Source organism: Microcaecilia unicolor, chromosome 6 (assembly GCF_901765095.1).
Source record: "Microcaecilia unicolor chromosome 6, aMicUni1.1, whole genome shotgun sequence".
Taxonomy (NCBI): domain Eukaryota; kingdom Metazoa; phylum Chordata; class Amphibia; order Gymnophiona; family Siphonopidae; genus Microcaecilia; species Microcaecilia unicolor.
The window spans coordinates 110,623,399-110,647,581 of NC_044036.1; positions in this window are offsets into that span (position 1 = coordinate 110,623,399).

Here is a 24,183-nt window from a genome sequence, read left to right on the forward strand (position 1 = left end):
AGCCAAGGTACTTTGCTATAGCAGTGGGTGGGGTGCAGCGAGGCGGTGGGGGAGGGGCAAGGTGGTGGGGGGGGTGGCAAGGTGGCAGACTAAAATGTGCCCTCCCACCTCGTGCTCTGGCCCCCTCCCACCGTGAGGTCTGGCTATGCCACTGGCACATGCTAACCATTAGCTAACTGTGTAGGTGCCCACAATATTCCTATGGGCACCTACACAGCGCATGCTAAGTTTGTGCACATGCTAAAACCACTAGCGCACCTAAGTAAACAGAACCCTAAATGATCAATATACCACTAGCTATGGAAGTACAGCATACCACATTTACAAATTCCCTGAGAAAATTAAGTCTTCCTATGATTAGCTCCAGAGAAATTTTTTAAGTGAAGAAAATATCACAAATTTCAATTTATTTTCACTCTAATGCCAGTAGTGTATAATGAGCCAGTATATTTATTAATAGGCTTGCACAGCACGATTAATTAATGACACTTATGTTGTCACAGCAGTATTCATAATATTGTTGCCAGTTTTGCTAGAATTTGTTAAGTCCGATGCAATTCTCATTACCAGCCAACACTGTTTAAATTAACTTGCAAATGAATATTATTGTTTTTATATTGAGTACTTCGTGATTGGTAAAAAAATGGCATCAGATCTTTATAAGTGTGCATAAACTGTAGTGATAGTTATGATCAATCCCAAACGCATGCAAAGTCATCCCCCAACCATATTCTCACATAAAGATCACGTTGATTCCATCCCATTGAAGACAAACTCCCCATTTACTAAGTCAACTTTGCTATTCACAATGAGGGTACTTAAGCTATGCTGGGAGAAGGAAATTGCATTTTGAAATTCCTGTAATCACCTTACACCTATAAATTTGCACCTGCTCCAAATTAGGTCCAAATGTACACTGGTAGTAAATACTGTAAGGAACCCAGGAGGTTGCAGGGAGAAGGGAGCCAGGAAAGGAGCAGGACAGGAAGATGTACCCACCCTGAGTCTAACTACAGATCCCAGTGTCCCAAGGGACTGGAGGCCATTCCTCAAGGGAGGGATAAGTATCATAAAGACCTAAAGAGGAGGGAGGACTACGAGTCCCAGGAACCCATGCAACTTACAGAGGAGGGGGAAAGGGAGCAGAAAGAGCACTACAAGTCCCAAGGGGCCAAGGGGGAGGGGAGTGATTGGGTAATGGGGGATAATCAGAGTGGGAAGGAACAGCTGGGCAGCATAAAGGGAATTAATGGACTGGGGAGAAGGTGAATGTGAGGTGGCTCCAGCAAGGGAAAAGGAGGCATATGAGTCTATGGACGTGGCTGCAGTGGCACGGGTACAAGGAAGGAAACTAAAGGGCTTCCTAGCCAGCCTGATTGCCAGGCTGGGGGCTCAGGGAAAACGAATCCAGCAGCTGCTACCTCCCAGGAGAAGGTGAGAGTTAAAAAGGAGAGGTGTGAGCTGTGACTGGGACCTGTACCTTGCTGAGCAGTGCTCGGAGTTCTGAACTAGGACTGGAACTGTGCCTTGTTGAGGATTGTTTGGGAGAGGGGGTTGGAATTATGACCTGGACCTGTGCACTGCAAGGAAGTGCTTGGGGACTCTGAGTTTGGGCTTGGACTGTGTTCAGCTGGAAGTGGGGGAGGGGTGTGGGTTTTCCCGGCCAGCTGGGGGAGGGGGGAACAGTTGGTGATCAGTGCTACTGTGTCTTATATGACAGAATAAACAGAATTTGTGCACTGCAGTTTGGTGTCTGGAGCCTTGAGTAGACTTGTGGGGTAAAGAAAAAGGGGGAAGCAAAAGGAGGGGAGCAGTTGTGGACAAGGGCGTGAGGATATTACTCAGGTGGAGACCATCCCGGAGACGCCCTGAGACCTCCAAGGAGGAGACAGGCACTGTACACTAGCCTAGTTTTCATAGTGAAACCCAGAGGGAACTGTACTTGCATATTCATAGGGATAATGTACTTCCAGGCCTGCAAGCCAAACAGCCACGCTGAAAATGTCAAAATTTGGTGCAGAACATATACTGAATTTATGAGAAATGACATTTTTATTTGTGTTACCTTCTTCTTTACAGGTGTTAAATTGGTTCAGTTTGGATTGCCAGATGACCTGAATTCAGTTATAATTTGATATCTGATACATACAGGAGATGGTTTGGAAGGAAAATCAACTACCACTCTGCCCTGTCAGACTGATGTAACAAGAAGGATCTGTGATTAGAGTGTGTAGCAATGCTTTAATTGTGGCTGTTTCTGAAGACATAAAGACATTATTTGTTCAGACTTATCTGAAAGCCTACTTCTGAGCAAGTTTTTATTTCTTAGTCTAGAAAAGACTAACGTTTACCATGTGATGCTGTAATTTAACCTTTTATCCAGAGAAAATAATGATTCAACATAGTATTAGATAAATGAAGAAAAGACTTGCACTGATACATGATATTCTTCAGTTCTGCTACACAGTTTGTTATTATTAACTATTACTAATTAAGCTGTATATTGTCTCTCCCAATGCAGCACAGGCCTATCTTTCCTGTGTTCACTGAAATTAATTTCTATGCATCATTTTAAGTTTTGGTTTTTTATTATTATTTTTTTAGCAGTTATTATGTTACTATGGAGCCTCCAGGAGTGGAATAAACAAGGGTTGCTTATTTAATAGACCGGACATGGGCCGTGTCTTATCTACGCCTGTGTCAGGCGTCAGTGGTGATCATGCACTTGTTGATCATGCATAGATGTTTAAAAAAAACCAACACCTTAAATTTACGTGCAAATGTCTAGTTAACTATCGAGAAATTTGTATTTTATGATCCTTCCCAACTTGAGTCATTTTAATGCAACTAGAAGGGTAGTTGGAGTAGAAACTCCAATAATTAATAATGCTTGAATTAGTATGTATAGGATCAAGCACACGCCCGCTTACTCTTTTTTTAAGTATATGTTCTTTAGTCTTCAACATAATGTTTATTTTGAACTCCCCAATGTGGACTTATGTTGGGTTAATTGTAGAAATACTAAATATGGTTATAATTTCCTATTTTGTTAAATCATAATTAACCAACTTTCTGAACAAGTTTGCTATGCTTGTATCTATTTGAAAATTTTCATAAATAAAAATAAAAACAGCAATTGCAGTCCAGTTATTTGAAAGAACTTCCACGTGCTGCTAAAGGTGTTGTGAAAGCATGAAGATTCAAAACCAATAAGGATGACTGCATAATCAAAGGGGTCCTATTACTAAGGTGCGCTGAAAATGGCTTGCGGTAGTGTAGGCACGGGTTTTGGGTGCACGCTGATCCATTTTTCAGCACACCTGTAAAAAAAAGGCCTTTTTAAAAAGTTTTGCCAAAAATGGACGTGTGGCAAAATCAAAAATGCCATGTTTCCATTTTGGGTCTCCGACCTTACCGCCAGCCATTGACCTAGTGGTAAAGTCTCACGTGGTAACCAGGTGGTAATGACCTGTGCACGTCAAATGTCCGATACATGTGTCTGAAAATAAAAATTATTGTTTTGGCTGCACGCCAAGAATGAAATTACCATGGTAGCCAGGTGATAACTCCATTTTGGAGCGCATTGGACGCATGTAGATAGTAACATGGCTTAGTAAAAGGGCCCCAATGTGTATCCACATTAACACTGCTGTTGTTTGTGTACTTCTGACCCCCTCTTCTGTTACCCCATTATTTTACTATGACAAGAAACTCATGCCCCTAATGTCAACAGTATTAGGTGGCAGCGCAATTGTATAAACAATACACAATTGGGAGAGATTTCCCTTTCCTCTCCCCCTACTCCTCCTCAACCCCACAACCACCCCACGACCACACACTTGCAAATTTTGTATTTTTGTGTACCAAATTAGTACACTCCCACCAGAAATCAGAAGGAACACTGATAGCAATTGTAATATAAACACAGAAATCACCAGAAAATAATATAAATGTTTTAATAGAGCAATTGTGAAGCACCCAGAACCCAAATGGACATATTACCATTTCTTTCATTTTAAAGTCTAAGCAAAGAAAACTTTCTTTTACATAGAATTCCTCTCAGATGTCTCATATTAAGCAAATGCTTTTTACTAAGAGCTTCACTAAATCCCATTTAATCCTTTTTTCACTCATTTATCTGAAGCTCTGTGCATTTCTGCACAGATGTAATGCTACAGGGGATTATAATGAAAGAACCATGCTTGATGTCATTCTGATCTTTCTTTTATATTAGAATATGTGCTTAAAAAAATAAAAACGTTAGCTTTATGTATACCCAGTTGAGAAGATACAATAGTAAAAACTGTAGCAAAATATATAAATCTTACAAAAAAAAATAACCCTTAGTCTGGTATGCAAGCACTTTAGCCAAACCAAATCTTATGGAAACTTTCTCTGATTTAATGATAAGTACCTTCCATATTATATTGTAGAGATAAAGGATTATTAAAAATCTCTTTGGGTTTTATAGACAGCATAATAAAAGAAGAAAAAGAGAAAGACCTATGAGAAAATCCTATATAAATCCCATCCAAAAGTCGTCTAATGATATGATGTCAAGGAACAGAAAGAAAAGTGAAGGGTTTTCATTTGCATTCTTAATCAGTTTAAACAGCACGAGTGCAGGGTTTCTTCTTTATTTTCATGCTCTGTACAATATAATGGGCGCGATTTACTCAGATGTAGAACTTACAGAGATGTATAGCCAGATATTGTCAGGTTGGCCTCAGGGATCAGGCCAATACTGCTCTGCAGTGTGCTGAACCAGCTTGTGGATCTGCCAAGCAATGGACCTAACAGGGTTCAGGAATGCCACAGATGTGACATGCTCAGACCTGGAGACAGAGTTAGCATGATAAGCCACTGGTGAGACTTGAAACACAAATCTAGGATATAAATTAGTGCTCTGGACACTGGGCCAAACCACAGCAAAAAAAAGGGAAATGCAGGATCCTGGAGAAATGAACATATTAGAGCCTAAAACTATTTCATTTATTTAAAATTTGTATTACCTGCTCAATACACCATACTAGGTGAGTTACAATAAAACATTCATAAAATATAAAAACAAATAAATAAAACAAAACATAAAAATATAAATAATAAATAAAACACCATTGCATAAAATATATATCAAACAACAGCAAACAAATATACATCAAAACAGTAAACTGGCAAAATGCAATATTAACTATCCAATGCTCCCTGAAATAACATCTTTTTCACCTGTTTTTGAAATAAAACTATACCTTGAAGCACCATAATTGTTCTTTTGGACAATCTCCAATAGTTAAAGTTACTCAATCAAATCAAGCTAAAATAGCAGACTTGGAAAAACAGTTGGAACAATCTAAAACTTTTGAACAAACAATTATACTTGAAACAAATCAAATTAAAGAGAGCCAAATAACTTTAATAAAAGAAATCTATACTTACAGAGGAAAATAGAAACTTTAGAAAATTTACAAAGGATGAAAACATTGAGACTTATAAATTTTCCTAAAGTTCCAGCAGTGGCTCCTTTAATAACATTCAAAAGATATCTTTCTGAAGTATTAAAAATTACTGAACAATTGTTTCCACCTGTAGCAAGGATTTATTATTTGGCTCCCTATGTTAAGAAACCAAGTGAGCGCATAATACCATCTATGGAAACCCCATTTGAGGAGCTAAATTTGAATTTATCACAAACAATTGAAGATGAACTATGTGCAGTACAACCTGCTACATTAATTATAGACTTTGTTCTACAGCCAGATCGGGACTGGATCTTGAAAACTTTCTTTAAACATAGACATGAAGTCTTTTTGAATTGCAAAGTCAAAGTATTTCCTGATATTGCTAGACAAACTCAGAAAAGACGTCAGTCTTTTTTGAAACTTCGTGATCGTGTATTGTCACAGGAGGGAATTTTCTGGCTTAATTTTCCTTGCAAATGTGTTGTTAAATTTCAATCAATTAAATATGTTTTCTTTGAGAGTGATCAGTTAGCAAAATTCCTGGACTCCAGACAAGAAAACTCTCTTGTGCTTCCTCCATTAGTATCTACTCCGTGATAGGATAAGTGGGAACATGTGCTATTCATTTTTTCCTATGTTAACCAATTTTTGAATTGTGCCTTGCCTATAATTGTGGACTTTAGCAGTAATTATCATTTAATAGATTTTCTTTATAAAATATTTTCTTGTATGGTATGATAATACTCCTTTTCTGTACAAGTGTATCTTGTAAAATTCATTAAAATTACAAATACATCAAAAAAAAAAAAAAGGTAAGACTGGAAGCAAGGAAGTGTTTCCAGCAACTAAATATTTCCACTACAGAAACTGATTCTGTTCTAACATTTGAGAGCATTTGTATTTCCAATCATCAGCAATCCTGAACTCCTGTTTCAGCAGTTCTAATATGTCAGATGCCAGCCCTTCTGTTCAATCAATATGAATTTAGTTGACTCAGGGGCCCTTTTACTAAGGTGTGCAGAAAAATGGGCTGCCCTAGTGTAGGTGCGTGTTTTGGTCGTGCTCAGATCCATTTTCAGCATGCCTGTAAAAAAAGCCCTTTTTAAATTTTTGCCGAAAATGGACGTGCAGCAAAATAAAAATTGGCCCGTGTCCATTTTGGGTCTGAGACCTTACCGCCAGCCATTGACTTAGTGGTAAGGTCTCACGCAGTAACTGTGCAGTAATCATCTACATGAATAGAATGATGATTCCCGCCCAGTTTTTGCCGCTCACCAGAAAATAAACATTACTTTCCGGGGTGCGTAGCAGATGCGCGTCAAAAATGAAATTACCGCAAGAGCCACGGGGTAGCCAGGTGGTAACTCAAAATTGATGCGCGTTGGTTGAGCGTAGGTGCCTATGCAGCTTAGTAAAGGGGCCCCTCAGTGTGAAGATTTGCAGGTGTTCCTGCTCACCTCTCTTGTGAACTGATGCTATGGATCTGGAACTTTTGCATAATCCTGCAAAAAAGGTTTGGCCTGTCCTGACAGACTGATTTCATTCTTCTGGGTAAGGGTGGCTAGGGTTATCTAACAGACAGAAAGACAGCTACCTATATTAAGGCAATCCATGTATACCATGGAATGGCACTGGGGGTCTTCCTTGTAGTCATACCATTGGTGATAGGAAACAAACCTCACAAGATCAATGTATAAATCCACCCTAAAAATCATTTATAACACCCACACCTAGATTGGCCAGATGGCTCAAGTGATAAGCGTGGTACACTGCCATGTGGAATGAACCTGGTTATTTGCTCTTGGGGTGGGGTGGGGATGTTAGGGAAGCAGTGCTCACAGAGTGCAGGAGGTTAAAGTTGACACATAGAGGGTAATTCTATGAAGGGGCTGCCAAAAGCATGAATAAATGACCAGAGTACTAGCATAGATATGATTAAATGCCAATATTTTGACTACATGCTATTCTATAAAATGACATGTCATTTAAAGGAAGGTGCCAAAACTTATACCAGGCTAATGCAAGTGGTTAGTTCTAAAATATATATTCATATTATTAAATGAAATTTGGTGCCTACTTGTCTTTATAGAATAAACATCTTCTTTGAGCCTAAAAATATCCCCCCCCCCCCCCACCCTTAGAAGACACTTCTATATGCCTAGAGCAGTGACATAGCCACAGGAGGACTTGGGGGCCTGGGCCCCCACACTTTGGGCTCAGCCCCCCCCCCCAAACCTGCAGTACCCTGTTAAATGGCTGGCACAGATGCCGAAGCCCCATCAACCAAAGAAATTTGGTGCTCGAGCCACTCCCTTCTTCCTTGTGCTACTGCTGTAATGCAAAAGTTGGCAGTGTGCCTTCATTTGCCAAAGCCGGGACTTCTTATGCATGCTCAGTTCGCACAAGAATTAGTACAGAATTAACATGTGAGCCTTTACCACCTACAAAATGGGTGGTGTAATTATTTTTAATGGCCACACACTAATGGCAACATTAGCACATGTAAACAAGGTTCTAAATAAATTATGTATGCACACTCTTTTTTATATGAGAAGGAGGAAAAAGCCTTGAGCAAACTCCTGGACTCAATAAATAGTTTTCAAGGAGTTGGACTTCCTCATCATCGGCAAAATCCTCCAGGAGCTCTTAAAATAATTCATTTCTATATTTCAAACTCTCAAAATAAGTATAAATTCAAACTTAGCTTTGTAGTCTTGGTCTTAGTACATTTCTCCAAAAGTTGACCGTGATCAACAGCGGCCAGCGTTTTGATTTGCCCTTTCTGCATCAGGATCATAAGCCAATTAATCTCCGCTCAATCTAGCCCACCCTTAACACGCCCCTGACACATCTCCTTGTGATTTGAATGCACTTCTGATGGACTTCATAGAAAAACATCTAAACGTTGGTTTTGAAAATACCAATTTGGACATTCTTGAAAGAAAAAACATCCAAATGCAGATTTATTCCACTTTTTGGATGTTTTTCTCTTTAGAAAATGAGCCCCCCATGTCATTTGGACTCCTGTCAAATTATTTTGACTCTACTTAATATCATCAAATCTCTGCTGATCTTGTCAATCATCTCCAGGAACTCTGGACCATATTTTGTTTTTTTTTTAACCCACACTCATAACTTTTGGACTCTAGCATGGGAAACAAATCCAACACGTGTACATCAGAGAACCCATAACATATGAGAATATATTTCTTCAGTCACCTTCACTCTCTGCTTCTTTGGAGTATGGAGAACAATGTTTATTTTATATTTTGATTGCAGTTGCTATCCAAGATATATTAAGAAATTGGGGGGGGGGGGGTCTTTTTATTAAGGCACACCAAAAAGTGGCCTATGCTGGTGTAGGTGTGTGTTTTGGATATGCGCTGATCCATTTCCTGAATGTGCCTGGAAAAAGGGGATTTTTTAATGTACCAGAAAATGGATGTGCGGCAAAATGGATATGCGGCACGCATCCATTTTCAGCTTGAGACCTCAATGCCACCCATTGACTTAACAATAAGGTTTCATGCGCTAACCTGGCTGTAAGCATTCAGTGCTTGCCAACTGCTGATTACCGCTGAGTAAGGACCCCATGGTAGAAAATAGAAAATATTTTCTACTGCATATTTTGAGTGCACACCAAAAATGAAATCACTACCTGGGGCTCGCGGTAGCCAGGAGCTAGTACCAATTTGACGCACATTGGACATGTATAGGCGCCAATGTGCCTTTGTAAAAGGGCTCCTGGAAGACATTGAATAAGCTCAATATTCATTTGTGGTGGGCTTCAGTGTGTCTTATATATAAATATGAACCCCTTGCAAATGAAAAGTTATGGAGTTATCAGAAACTTAAGGACACATGGAGGGGCACTTTCAGCATGACGTCTAAGTCCAACTTTGGATGTTTTGCACAAAATGTTCAAAATCCAAATAGAAAAGAAGGTCATTTTAAAAAAAAAGAAAAACATCTTTTTTTTCTAAAATACCATTTCAAACAAGGTTTTGTGCTCTGTACGTTTTGTTTTTTGGACCATTAACAAAAAAAGTCCAAATGAAAAGTTTAGAAAATCAAGGCATTGGGATATAGGATGGGCAAGCATTTTTAGTAGACTGGTTATACAAACAGAGTTTTTTTGTGCTGATACACGCCAGTGCAGCATATAGCACCTTTTTTCCCTTCCCTGCTCATCTCCCCCATCTCCTGCCTCTCTCCCACGGCCACAGCTGCTTTTCCCAATGAGCAGAGGCAGCGCCGAGGGTACAGCAAGGAATAGCAGGCACAGGGCTGCACACGCTGTCAGCTCTGCTGATCCCCTGCCCCGGAACAAGAAGTTGACTGCAAGGGCAGGGGATCAGCAGAGCTGACAGCATACATCTGAGCACTGTGGACTCGCACCTTTTAGTCTTTGATTTGCCTGCCACTGCTGCTCATTGGAAGAAGCAGCAGAGGTCCTAGGAGAGTTGCTGGATGGGGAGGCAAGGAGACAAATGATGGATGGGGAGTGAGGAGGAGGAGGAAGGGGAGAAATATTGATGAGGAGAGAGGGGACAAGGGGAGAAATACTGGATGGGGAGAGATGGGTCAAGGGGAGAAATGCTAGATGGGGAGAGAGGAGGAAGGGGAGAAATAATGGATGGGGAGAGAGGGAACAAAGGGGAAAATACTGGATGGGGGAGAGAGGGAGCAAGGGGAGAAATGCTGATGGGGAGAGAAGGGGCAAGGGGACAGATGATGGACGGGAGAGAGGGGGCAAGGGGTGAGATGCAAGATGGGTAGAGAGGGATCAAAGGGAGGAATGTTGGATATGGGGAGAGCGGTCAAGGGGAGAAATGCTGGATGGGGAGAGGGGGCATAGGACTCACTCCTTTTAGTCCTTGATTTGCCCACCACTGCTGCTCATTGGAAGAAGCAGCAGAGGTCCTAGGAGAGTTGCTGGATGGGGAGGCAAGGGGAGAAATGCTGGATGGGGAGAGAGGGGGAAAAAGGAAGAAATGCTGGATGGAAGTGGGGAGGAGAGAGGGGGCAAATGCTGGATAGAAATTGAGAGAGGAGAGAGGGGGGAAAAGCAGGTTGGGGAAGAGAGGGGCGAATTCTCGATGGATGTGTGGAGGAGAAAGAGAGGGCACATGCTGGATTGATACGGGGAGGAGAGAGAGAAGGGCAAGCTGTAGGTAGACACAGTCAAAAGAGGGAAATTGAAGATTGGATAGTAAGAAAGAACTAAATGTAGATAAAGGCGGAAAATAAAATTGAATTAAACTGAAAGGAAAAAGGAGAGGAAAATGAAAAATAGGAATTCCTGGTGAAAGAGTTAAGAGAAGATGAGGAAAGTAGAAACCAGAGACTGAGACCAACACAAATGAAAAGAAGTATGTGGCTAGACAACAAAGATAGAAAAAATAATTTTATTTTTATTTTAAGATAAAGTAGTGTGGTAGCTGTGCTAATCTTTTTTGTTTGTTTATTTGTAGTTGTTACTTTGTAATGTAGTGAATGGAATATTTGAAATTTATGTCTGCTATTTTTATAGCAAGGGGAAAGTATTTTTGTTTTTCTGGTGTTATCCTTCATGCCAGATTCTGATTTTGGGGGTTTCAGCTGATATTTGTTGTCTATATATTTTATTAGTTTATGGTCAATCTTAGGGGTTCGTTTGTTGGGCCTAGGGAATTGTGTGCTATTTTTATATGCTCCATGACTGGTAAAATGGGTGTGGCTACTGTAAAGGTGTGGCTATTATAGGGGTGGGGCCATATATAGTGGCCCCACCCTTAAAGTTGGCACTGTATGAGTACTAGTACCTTTTTTCCTACAAAAAAAGCACTGCATACAGATATCCCAGGAGAGCAATGGGACACCCTAGGGCAGTGATGGGCAACCTTTTGAGCTTGGTGTGTCAAAATTTGCCAAAAAACCGAGCATAACTCGGGTGGTGTGTCACTTCGAGAAAAAACCATAATTTCGCGATATTTATAGTTTAAATAACAAAAATGTATAATTGTAATATATAACTGTATTTAATAAACCAAAAACTAATTATTTAACTTACCTGCCGCTATTTCTAATGGTGGGAAACGGCACCCATGATTTATTCTCCCTTTTTGTTTTCCCTCTCTCATAACAAATTGCTACAAACAAGTAGTGAAAGGAGCATTATAAAAGCAATGAAAAGTGATTTCTTAGCTGGACCGGTATTTTTAGGAACTTCCCAAACAAGTGTGGAGCAGGAGTAGCAGTCAGTGTCCAAGCACAGCTGAGCTAAGGCTGCAACAGGATGGCAGAGAGGAAGAAAGCGGCCGCTGACCCGACTTTATTTGTCTGAAGAGAGCAGCAGCTGCCTGGGTTACTCGCAACTCAGCACTCAGGTTCGACATTTAATCACAATTGCCTCGAGTCTCAGGCAGTTTTTTCACCTGGCTGAGCTACAACTACAGTGAGCTGTGATTGGTTGTAGGGAGCCTGTCTGGCACCTAAAAGGGCACTCCTAATTGGATGATTCTGACGAAGAGGACTGCTGGTTACCAAGGCTGCGAAGTGGGGCAGAGCAGGGGGGTTCCAACTCGGAGGGGGGTTCTGAAGCTGTGATAAGACCACCAATGCCCCTGTCGCCCCTGCCTAAGACCGGCCCTGGCAGTAAGAGCAGGTAGGCTGGGTTCTATTTGCTGCCGGCTTTCAACCCGCGTGTCATCCAAAATGGCTACGCGTGTCAGTGCTGACACGTGTGTCATAGGTTCGCCATCAGGGCCCTAGGGAGCACTGCAGGGACTTCAAATTAATGCTTCCAGGTATACATGTCACCGTTACTCCCTTATCTGGTCTGTTGAGCCCCTCAAAACCCACCAAAAACCCACTACCCCCAACTGTACACCACAACAATAGTCCTTATGGGTGAAGGGAGCACCTATATGGTTTTTATAGTTTTATGGGTTTTATAGTTTATTGGTTCTTTCTATACACTTGGATTGACCAAGCAGGGCTAAGCACTTTACAGGCTAAAATACAAAGAGGAAAGGAAAAAGAACTCCATTATTTGATAGGAAAGGACAATCATGTGGGTTTCTGGTGAGTTTTGGAGGGTTCACAGTTTCCACCACATGTAACAGGTAGGGGAAGTATGTGCCTAGGTCCACCTGTCTGCAGTGCACTGCACCCACCACTAGACTAATCCAAGATCTTCGTGGACCTGACTATAACATCTGAGGCTGGCATAAAGGCTGGTAAGTAATGTTTTTATTCATATTTTTGGGGGGTGAGAGGGGGTCAGTGACCACTGGGGTAGTAAGGGGAGGTCATTCCTTATTCCTTCCAGTGGTCATCAGGTCATTTATGGTATCTTTTTGTGCCTTATTCATTATAAAAACAGGTCTAGCTCAAAACATCTTAGTTTAGTCCTGAATAGTTTTGTTTTGTTCCATTATGGCTCAAAAATGTCCAAGTCTTAGGAATGACCAAATCCCACCCTTAACACACCCCCAATGTGCCCCCTTGAAATTTGGACACACTGCAGATGAACAGCAAAGAAAAATATCTGAAAAAATAGGTTTCAAACATACTGATTTGGATGTTTTTTGTGAGAAAAACATCCAAATGCTGCTTTATGCTACTGTTTAGATGTTTTTCTCTTTCAAAAATTAGCCCCATGATCATCTATGATTACTTTTATAAAATCACATTAAAATTCACTTGCATAGTTGTATATTTATTTATTTATTTAGGTCATTTATACCCCGCCTTTTGCCGCAGTTTAGCAGCCCCAAAGCGGCTTACAATGAACCAATGAAATAATTACAATGAGAATTGAGAGGGTAGAAGGAACAGAGAAAGGGAGGAAGGGAATATAAATATAATCTTAAAACAAATAAATAAGTAGGCAGGGAAATGAAAGCAAAAAAGAGGAGGAAGGAAGGAAAAGTCCAAAATCAGGTCTTGACTCGCTGAGACTTATTAAGGCAGGCGAACAGGACAGCAAAGCCGAGAAGGTAGTGACAGATGCCTGAGACAAGCAGTGTAAGTGACGACCGCGGCCTGCGGGAGACATTGGAAAGGCTGGTGAAGAATCGGGACACCGATATATTGCTCAAAAGTTGACTTTTGTGCTATAGTTCAACTCAACCTCTATGCTTGAGTTATGATGCTTTTGCCTCTTATGACTGAGGTTGTTACTCTTTTGTATTGATACACCACCTGGCTATAATATTTATAGATTCTTTTATCAGTTTGTCTTTTTGGTTTTACTGATCATATGTATTAAGTTTTGCTTTTTCTATTGTATTTTTATAAATATCAATAAAAATATTGAACTTAAAAAAAACACAAATTATATTCTGAATTTTATTGTTTGGTGCACACCACAAAAGTTACCCAAAGCTAGTTTTGCCAAACATTTTAGGGCCCTGTTTACTAAGCCGCTCTGTAGGTGTACAAACCTTTTTAGTGAACGTTAAAAATTAGCATTCGCTAATGATAAAGACACCCGTTATATTCCTATGGGTGTCTCTAGCATTAGTGCGCACTAAAGCGTTTGTGTGCCTACAATATGGCTTAGTAAACAGGGCTCTTAATACGTTCTCAACAGGAAGAAATGACCCAAAAATAAACATAAGAAACTTTTTGGGAGGATAGAAATAGTTTATGTATTAATGTTCAGTTCGGCTCTCCGTTCTTCTTGAGCCCTCATCCCCATCCCTCATTCTTGGAGACTTTAACATACACACTGATAACCCATCCAACTCATACGCTTCTCAGTTCCTCACTCTAACCTCCTCCTTCAACCTGCAACTGAGCTCCACCACCCCTACTCACCAATCTGGCCACTGTCTTGACCTCGTCCTCTCCTCTATCTGCTCACCCTCCGATTTCTGCGCCTCAGCTCTTCCTCTCTGACCATCACCTAATCACCTTCACACTTCATCACCCTCCCCCTTAGTCCCGCCCAACACTAACCACTACTTCCAGGAATCTCCAGGCTGTCGACCCTCACACCTTATCCTCCAGTATCTCTAATTTCCTCCCTTCCATCATGTCCTCCAAGTCTGTTGACAAGGCGGTCTCCACTTACAATGCTACTCTCTCCTCTGCTCTGGACACCCTTGCACCATCTATCTCCCGTCCCACAAGGCGTACTAATCCCCAGCCCTGGTTGACCCCTTGCACCCAATACCTTCGCTCCTGCACCCGATCGGCTGAACGCCTCTGGAGGAAATCTTGCACCCATACTGATTTCATTCATTACAAATTCATGTTATCCTCCTTCCAGTCCTCCCTATTCCTCGCCAAACAGGACTATTACACCCAGTTGACTAATTCCCTCAGCTCTAACCCTCGACGTCTCTTCGCCACCCTTAACTCAAAGTACCCTTCACTCCCACCCACCCCCTCAATCTCTCCTCAATCACTGGCTGACTACTTCCGCGACAAGGTGCAGAAGATCAACCTCGAATTCACCACCAAACCTTCTCCTCTTCACCTTACAACCCACTCCCTCAACCAACCAACCAAGTCCTCCTTCTCCTCTTTCCCTGACATCACTGAAGAGGAAACCGCCCATCTTCTTTCCTCCTCTGACCCCATCCCCACCAACTTACTTAACACCATCTCTCCTACTGTCACCCCCTCCATCTGTCATATCCTCAACCTCTCTCTCTCCACTGCAACTGTCCCTGACACCTTCAAGCATGCTGTAGTCACACCAATCCTCAAAAAACCATCACTTGACCCAACTTGTCCCTCCAACTACCGCCCCATTTCCCTCCTACCCTTCCTCTCCAAGATACTTGAACGTGCCGTTCACAGCCGTTGCCTTGATTTTCTCTCCTTTCAGGCCATCCTTGATCCGCTTCAATCCGGCTTTCGCCCCTACACTCGACAGAAACGGCACTATCTAAAGTCTGCAATGACCTGTTCCTTACCAAATCCAAAGGTCACTACTACATCCTCATCCTCCTCGACCTATCCGCCGCTTTTGACACTGTCAATCACAACTTACTTCTTGCCACACTGTCCACATTTTGGTTCCAGGTCTCTGTCCTCTCCTGGTTCTTCTCTTATCTCTCCCACCGTACTTTCAGAGTACATTCTCATGGTTCTTCCTCCACCCCCCCTCCCGCTCTCTGTTGGAGTTCCTCAGGGATCTGTCCTTGGACCCCTTCTCTTCTCAATCTACACCTCTTCCCTGGGCTCCCTGATCTCATCTCATGGATTCCAATATCATCTTTATGCTGATGACACCCAGCTTTATCTCTCCACACCAGACATCACTGCAGAAACCTAGGCCAAAGTATTGGCCTGTTTATCTGGCATTGCTGCCTGGATGTCCAACCGCCACCTGAAACTGAACATTGCCAAGACCGAGCTTATTGTCTTCCCACCCAAACCCACTTCTCCTCTCCCTCCACTCTCTATTTCAGTTCATAACACCCCCCATCGTCCCCATCTCATCTGCCCACAACCTCAGAGTCATCTTCGACTCCTCCCTCTCCTTCTCTGCGCAATCCAGCAAATAGCCAAGACCTGTCGCTTCTTCCTCTATAACATTAGCAAAATTCTCCCTTTCCTCTCTGAGCACACCACCCGAACTCTCATTCACCCTCTCATTACCTCTCGCCTCAACTACTGCAACCTCCTCCTCACTGGCCTCCCACTTAGCCATCTATCCCCCCTTCAGTCCGTTCAGAACTCGGCTGCACATCTTATCTTCTGCCTGGACCAATATATTCATATCACCCCTCTCCTCAAGTCACTTCACTGGCTCCCGATCAGGTACCGCATAAAGTTCAAGCTTCTCTTACTAACCTACAAATGCACTCGTTCTGCAGCCCCTCCTTACCTCTCTACCCTTATCTTCCCTTATGTTCCTACCCATAACCTTTGCTCTCAAGACAAATCCCTCCTTTCAGTACCCTTCTCCACCACCGCCAACTCCAGGCTCCGCCCTTTCTGCCTCGCCTCACCCCATGCTTGGAATAAACTCGCTGAGCCCATACGCCAGGCCCCCTCCCTTACTCAAAGCCCACCTCTTCAATGTTGCCTTCGGCACCTAACCACTATACCTCTACGCAGGAAATCTAGACTGCCCCAACTTGACATTTTGTCCTTTAGATTGTAAGCTCTTTTGAGCAGGGTCTGTCCTTCTTTGTTAAACTGTACAGCGCTGCATAACCCTAGTAGTGCTCTAGAAATGTTAAGTAGTAGTAGTAGTAATGTTCAGTTCAGCATGATGCCACTTCATTGTTACAGCTTTCCAATTCAGAGCTTTTAACAATAAATTTCAATAACTATTCTGCAGCTAGATATTTATTTATTTATTTATTTTATTTATTTGGATTTTGCTCACACCTTTTTCAGTAGTAGCTCAAGGTGAGTTACATTCAGGTACACTGGATATTTCTCTGTCCCAGGAGGGCTCACAATCTAAGTTTGTACCTGAGGTGATAGAGGGTTAAGTGACTTGCGCAAGATCACAAGGAGCAGCAGCAGGATTTGAACTGACCACCTTTGGGTTTGAAGGTTTGACTTGCATAACAAACAGGAACAATGCTGTTTTGTGATTTGTACTAGGAAGGTAGGAGGTGGATAGAGAACAGAGGGACCCTTTTACAAAGGCATGTAAGGGCCTACGCATGTCCAGTAAGCGCCAAATCAGCATTACCGTCCAGTTACCACGTGTATTGGGAGGTAATTCTGAATTTGGAACATACTGAAAACACATGGTGGAAAATCACCGGCTTACCCGGTGATAAATGGCAGTGGGCGCTCACTTCACACCTACCACCCGGGTAGCACATGAGACCTTACCACTAAGTCTATGTGTGGCGGTAAGGTCTCAGGCCTAAAATGGATGTGTGCTGTTTTTTATTTTGCCGCATGTCCATGGATTTAATAATTAGGCAATAGCCCTCTGGCTAGAATGAGACCCTAGCTACAATACATTTCAGGAACTGATGGCAAAAATCATTTACAGAGTTTGAGATCACATCATTCCCAAGGGAAATTATATATTGCAAAAAAAAAAAAAAATGTGTGTGTGTGTATATATATATATATATATATATATATATATACACACACACACACACACACACACACACACACACACACACACACAACATGCTCAATGAACTCAATAAATAAAGTTATAGAAAAAAAGCAGGGAATAGCCTACGGTAAGATAAAAGTAATGGGTGCCCCATTTGTTTCATGAGGCAAATATCACAAGCCATAGGGATCATGACTTTTAAGTGTTGTCCTTATAAATAAATGCAGAGAAATGAAACATTGGTGAGTATTTTAGCCTGCCAACCTGAGTTAAATTTACTGTCACATAACTTATTAGCTGATTTTGAGTTTTCATTTTCTGAAGTCCAAAGGAGGAATGAACTTCAGGCAGTATTATAACAATAGCCCTGCTGATGTACATTCTAAACCCAAATGTTGTTTGTACTAGAAATTGCATGATGATAATCTCATAGTCCTTTGCTGAACTAGTTCATTATTTATTATTCTATTAAAATAGCAACTTGGTTATCACGAAAGTAAAAAATCCAAATACAGAAACTCTAAGCGAATGTGACTCGTGGTGCACATGGAACATTAAACTGCTGCAAAGAAATACACTCTAGTTTTCATTTTCACCTTCAGATCTTCCACCTTTCTTTGGTACAGATTGTTTCCCCTTTGCAGAGCCTTGCTTTTTGAAATTCTTATATTATGAGATGTGATGCAATAAAACTATAATTGGAAAATATTTTGAACTCTCCCTGTAGCCTAGAAAACTGTAGTTCTATGAATAATTGGTTAACTTTCCCCACCACAAGAGTGTGTGTCTATAAATTGTTTATTTCTATAAAAAATTTATGGCAGTGTGAAGTGTAGAGTAGAGATGAATGAAAATGCACTACATGAAGGCTGAAGTTTCATTTATCAAAAATTCTTCATTTGAGAGAAAAGTACCTTGGGTTTAGACTTCTCATGGATGTTGGAAGGCACTTGCTTCACATAGCAAGTTTCTGTTGATTCAGACAAATAAGTTAGCCTCAGTGTAATTTTTTAAAAGTCCGAAGAATATTAGCCTATCCTTGACATCAATGAAAATAATGAAAGAGAAGTTTCATATATCTACAACAGATCCATTGCTAGATCTTTTTTCCAGAAATACTTATGCACCATATAAGAAAGAGTATAATTCCATAGTTCCGAAAACTAGAACTGTGTGAATGTATTAAAAAGCAGATTAGATAGAAAATTGACTTAGAGGGGCATAATCGAACTGCACCGGCAAAATCAATGGCCGGCCATCTTCAGGGCCGGCGCCGTAAGCGGGCGGAGCCAAGCGTATTTTCAAAATACGCTTGGCGCCGGCCAAATTGCTCGCTGGGTTTAGAATAGGATCGCCGGCAGATCGCTGGGTTTAGATGAAGTGGCAGGCTCCGTTTTCCAGCCATAATGGAAACCGGACCAGGCCATCTCAAACCCGGCAAAATGCAAGGCATTTGGGCGTGGGAGGAGCCGCATTTGTAGTGCACTGGCCCCCCTCACATGCCAGGACACCAACCGGGCACCCTAGGGGGCACTTCTAAAAAATTTTAAAAAATTACACAATTAGCTTCCAGGAGCATAGCACCCTTCCCTTGGGTGCTGAGCCCCCCCAAATCCGCCCCAAAACCCACTGGCCACAACTCTATAGCATTACCATAGCCCTAAGGGGTGAAGGAGAGCACCTACATGTGGGTACAGTGGGTTTGGGGGGGGGGGTTGGAGGGCTCCCATTTACCACCACAAGTGTAACAGGTGGGGGAGGGATGGGCCTGGGTCCACCTGCCTGAAGTGCACTGCACCCACTAAAAACTGCTCCAGGGACCTGCATACTGCTGTTAGGGAGCTGGGTATGACATTTGAGGCTGGCATGCAGGCTGGCAAAAAATGTTTTAATTTTTTTTGTGTGTGTGTGGGAGGGGGTTGGTGACCAGTGGGGGAGTAGGGGAAGGTGATCCCTGCTTCCCTCCAGTGGTCATCTGGTTAGTTGGGGCACTTTTTTAGGACTTGGTCCTAAAAATAAATGGACCAAGTCGGGCCAGCGAAATGCTCGTTCAAGCCAGCCTTTTTTTTTCCATTATAAGGGGAAGCCAGCCATCTCGTAACCACGCACCACCCCGCCCCCTTCCTACCTTTGTTACCCTACCAACACGCCCCCTTGAAGGTTGGCCGGCACCACAACGAAAAAGCAATTGTGGCCAGCCAAAATAGGCTTTCGATAATACCGATTTGGCTGGGATCAAGAGATCGCCGGCGATTCCTTTCGAAAATAAGCCTGTTATTGACTTATTGGCAGTGTTCTAGGGGGTCTTTTACTAAGCCACGGTAGCATTTTTAGCTCGCGAGATGCCCATTGTATTCCTATGGACATTTTGGCATATACCACCAGCTGATTTCTACCATGTGCTAAAAACACTACTGTGGCATAGTAAAACACCCCCTAAATATGAAGAAGCCCATGGGAATAGAATGGGCTTCTTCACATTCAGCGCGCCGCTAATCAGTAGCACAGGTTTGTAAAAAGGTCCATTGATCTCCATAATCCCCCAGATCCTATATAGTGCAAAAGAAATTCTGCATGCAAATCCAGTCATTTTCTGGACTTAGGGACGCACCTACGTATGCCCAACGCGTACAATTCTCAGTTACTGCCCGGCTACCACGTGGCCCTTGCGGTAATTTCATTTTTGGTGCGCATTGTGAAGGAGAGGACCTGGGGGTAGATAAGATGGAAGTGGAAGAGGAAGAAGGGAGGCAGCTCACGAGCAGACATAGGCAGAACAGAGCCTTGCCTCCATTCCATCCCCAGAGAGCGAGAAAAGTAGTAATGCCCCCCAGAAAAGGGTGGAGGAAAAAGGACTACATTACCCAGCATCTCCCGAGAGAGAGCAGAGAAAGGTTCGTGACACCTGTAAAATGGAGGAGAGGCAGAGACTACATTTCCTAGCAACCTCGGGGCAAAGCCTGGTACAGAGATTACCTTCCCCAGCAGGAACAGGGGGAGAACTCTAACAAGGAAAGGGTGGTGCCCCTGCAGGGTAATCAAGGGAAAGAGGAACAGCTGCAAAGTGGGTGGGACGGGGAGCCCATGGAGTATCAAGAAGCTGGGCAGAGAGAAAGAGAGGAGAGCGAGGAAGAGCCTATGGACCTCTCAGCCTGGGCTCACTCCTTAGGTAACAAACTAAGAGAGCAGGTAACCTCATGGTATGGTAGCTGGGCTAAGAGAGGAAAGAGGAAAGGTCATGTGGGAGAATGGGTCAGTGCTTAGAGAGAGTGACCCAGATGGGTGGGGCCTTTTCATTTTCCAGAGCTCAGGCTGTGAATGAACTTTGAGTTTAAAGAGTTCTGGTTGAAGAGAGATGAGAGATTTTCTCGGAGTGGGCTGAGCCCCAGCAGGAAGAAGGTGGAGTGTGAACTGTGGCTAAAAAGCCTAAAAGAAGCTGAAAGGGGTTGAGCTGTGTGCTGAAGCCTCAAGAACTGTGTTTGTTTGTTTGTTTTTTTGGAACTGCTTGCAGTGTTTTGCCCCCTCCCAAGGGAGAGGGGGGGAGAAAGAAGACCCAGGGCTATAAAACTGTCTAAAAGGAGCCCAGCTGGGTGCTGGAAGCCTGGGATTTAAAAGTTGGTTTTTTTTTTTCTTGCTGTGTTTGTACCCCTGAGAGGAGCAACAGGGGGAATTGTGAGATTTTTTGTTGATTCAAGTATTGTGTGTTTTTGCACTGCTGGACTGTTGGATCCCAAGCAAAATAAAGAACTTGTTAAGTTTGCTTTGAAGTGATTTCTTTGAGCCCTGCCCTGTGGACTGCAGTGAACCAGGAGGTTGGGGCAGCAAGGGTGAAGGGGAGATCTCGAGGACCCTCAGGCGGAGGGGAGGATCATTTTCACAGCATCCAAAAAGAATTTTTATTTTCTGGCACATCAGATACGCATGTCAAGTGGCATTTGATTCACGTAGGACATTACCGCCCAGTTATCACGTGAGACTTTACCGCTAGGTCAATGGCTGGCGGTAAGGTCTCAGACCCAAAATGGAAGTACTGCAATTTTCATTTTGCCACATGTCCATTTTCAGTTAAAAAAAAAAAAAAAAAGACCTTTTTTGCAGGTGCACTGAAAAATGAACCTGCATGCATCCAATACACGAGCTACACCAGAGCAGGCCATTTTTCTGCGCACCTTACATAAATACATAAGCACCGCCATAGTGGGAAAAGACCAAGGGTCCATCAAGCCCAGCATCCTGTCTCTGACAGTGGCCAATCCAGGCTTCAAGATCCCGGCAAACTCCCCCCCCCCCCCCCCCAAAAAAAAAAAAAACTTACTTCTTAATAATGTTCAATGAACATTTCCCTCAGGAATCTATCCAAACCCCCTTTAAATTCCGTAAGGCCAGCTGCTGTCACTACATTTTCCGGCAACAAGTTCCAGAGTCTATCTACACACTGAGTAAAGAAAACCTTTTTCCTATTTGTTTTAAATCTACCATATTCTAGCTTCATCTTGTGTCCCCTAGTTGTGTTGTTGTTTAAAAGTGTAAACAAACGCTCCATATCTGTCCGCTCTATTCCGCTCATTATTTTGTAGACTTCTATCATATCACCCCTCAGCCGCCTTTTCTCCAAGCTGAAGAGCCCTAACCTTCTCAGTCTTTCCTCATAGGGAAGTCACTCCATTCCCTTTAACATTTTCGTTGCCCTTCTCTGCATTTTCTCTAATTCCTTTATATCTTTTTTGAGATGCGGCGACCAGAATTGGACACAATATTCTAGGTGCGGTCGCACCATGGAGCGATACAACAGCATTATAACATCCTCATGTTTGTTTTCCATCCCTTTCCTAATAATACTCAACATTCTGTGCACTTTCTTAGCCGCCACAGCACTCTGAGCAGAAGTTTTTAACGTCTTATCAACGATGACTCCCAGATCCCTTTCTAGGTCAGTGACTCCTAACGCGGAACCTTGCATGACATAGTTGTACTTCGGGTTCCTTTTACCCACATGCATCACTTTGCACTTGTCAACATTGAACTTCATCTGCCACTTGCACGCCCAATCTCCCAGTCTTGCGAGGTCCTCCTGTAATCTTTCACACTCCTCCTGCGACTTGACGACCCTGAATAGTTTTGTGTCATCTGCGAATTTAATTACCTCACTAGTTACTCCCATCTCTAGGTCATTTATAAATATGTTAAAAAGCAGCGGTCCCAGCACAGACCCCTGTGGGACCCCACTAACTACTCTTCTCCACTGAGAATACTGACCATTCAGTCCTACTCTCTGCTTCCTATCTTTTAACTAGTTCTTAATCCATAGTAATACCCTACCTCCGATCCCATGACTCTCCAGTTTCCTCTAGAGTCTTTCATGAGGCACTTTGTCAAACACCTTTTGAAAATCATAGTAACATAGTAGATGACGGCAGAAAAAGACCTGCATGGTCCATCCAGTCTGCCCAAGACAAACTCATATGTGTATACCTTACCTTGAATTTGTACCTGTCCTTTTCAGGGCACAGACCATATAAGTCTGCCCAGCAGTATTTCCCGCCTCCCAACCACCAGTCCTGCCTCCCATCACTGGCTCTGGTACAGACCGTACAAGTCTGCCCTCCCCTATCCTCGCCTCCCAACCACCACCCCCTCTTCCCCCCACCTGCTCCGCCACCCAATTCCAGCTAAATCCAGATACACAATATCCACTGGCTCCCCACTGTCCACATGTTTGTTCACCCCCTCAAAAAAATGCAGTAGATTGGTGAGGCAAGACTTCCCTTCACTAAATCCGTGCTGACTTTGTTTCATCAGCCCATGTTTTTGTATGTGCTCTGTAATTTTATTCTTAATAATAGCCTCTACCATTTTGCCTGGTACTGACGTCAGACTCATCGGTTTATAATTTCCCGGATCTCCTCTGGAACCCTTTTTAAAAATCAGTGTAACATTGGCTACCCTCCAGTCTTCCGGTAACACACCTTATTTTAGGGATAGATTCCATATTACTAACAGTAGCTCTACAAGTTCATTCTTCAGTTCTATCAATACTCTGGGATGAATACCATCCGGTCCTGGTGATTTACTGCTCTTCAGTTTGCAGAACTGACCCATTACATCCTCCAACTTTACAGTGAATTTGTTTAGTTTCTCTGACTCGCCTGCTTCAAATACTGTTTATAGAATAGCGCTTAATACTGGGATCCATGGCTAAGTTTTAGGTGTGGGGATTTACAGCAACTGAAACCTGGTATAAATCCCCACACCTAAATTAGATACAGATTAGATGTATTCTGTAACAGTGTGTGCAAACTCTGGAACACCCACAATCCTCCCCAAGCCCCTCTCATGGCCACACCCTCTTTTCAAATCTGTGCACTAAAATTTATACGTGTATCATTATAGAATACGCCTAACAAGATGCACATGTAAATTGCAATTTATCAATTAGTGCTGATAATTGATTTGATAGTGCCCAATTATTGGCACTAATTGGTTCGTTATTCAATTAAATTGTGCATGCAAATTGGATGCACAATTTTGTGTGCCATATATAAAGTCTGGGGGAATATATAAGTTACTAAGGTGCTCATTTTCAAAGCATATAGACTTACAAAATGACGTGAGTAATGTGCTTTGAAAATGAGCCTCCACGTCAGCTTCACAACCACCAGCCACCTGGTGGATGTGATCCTCGTAAGG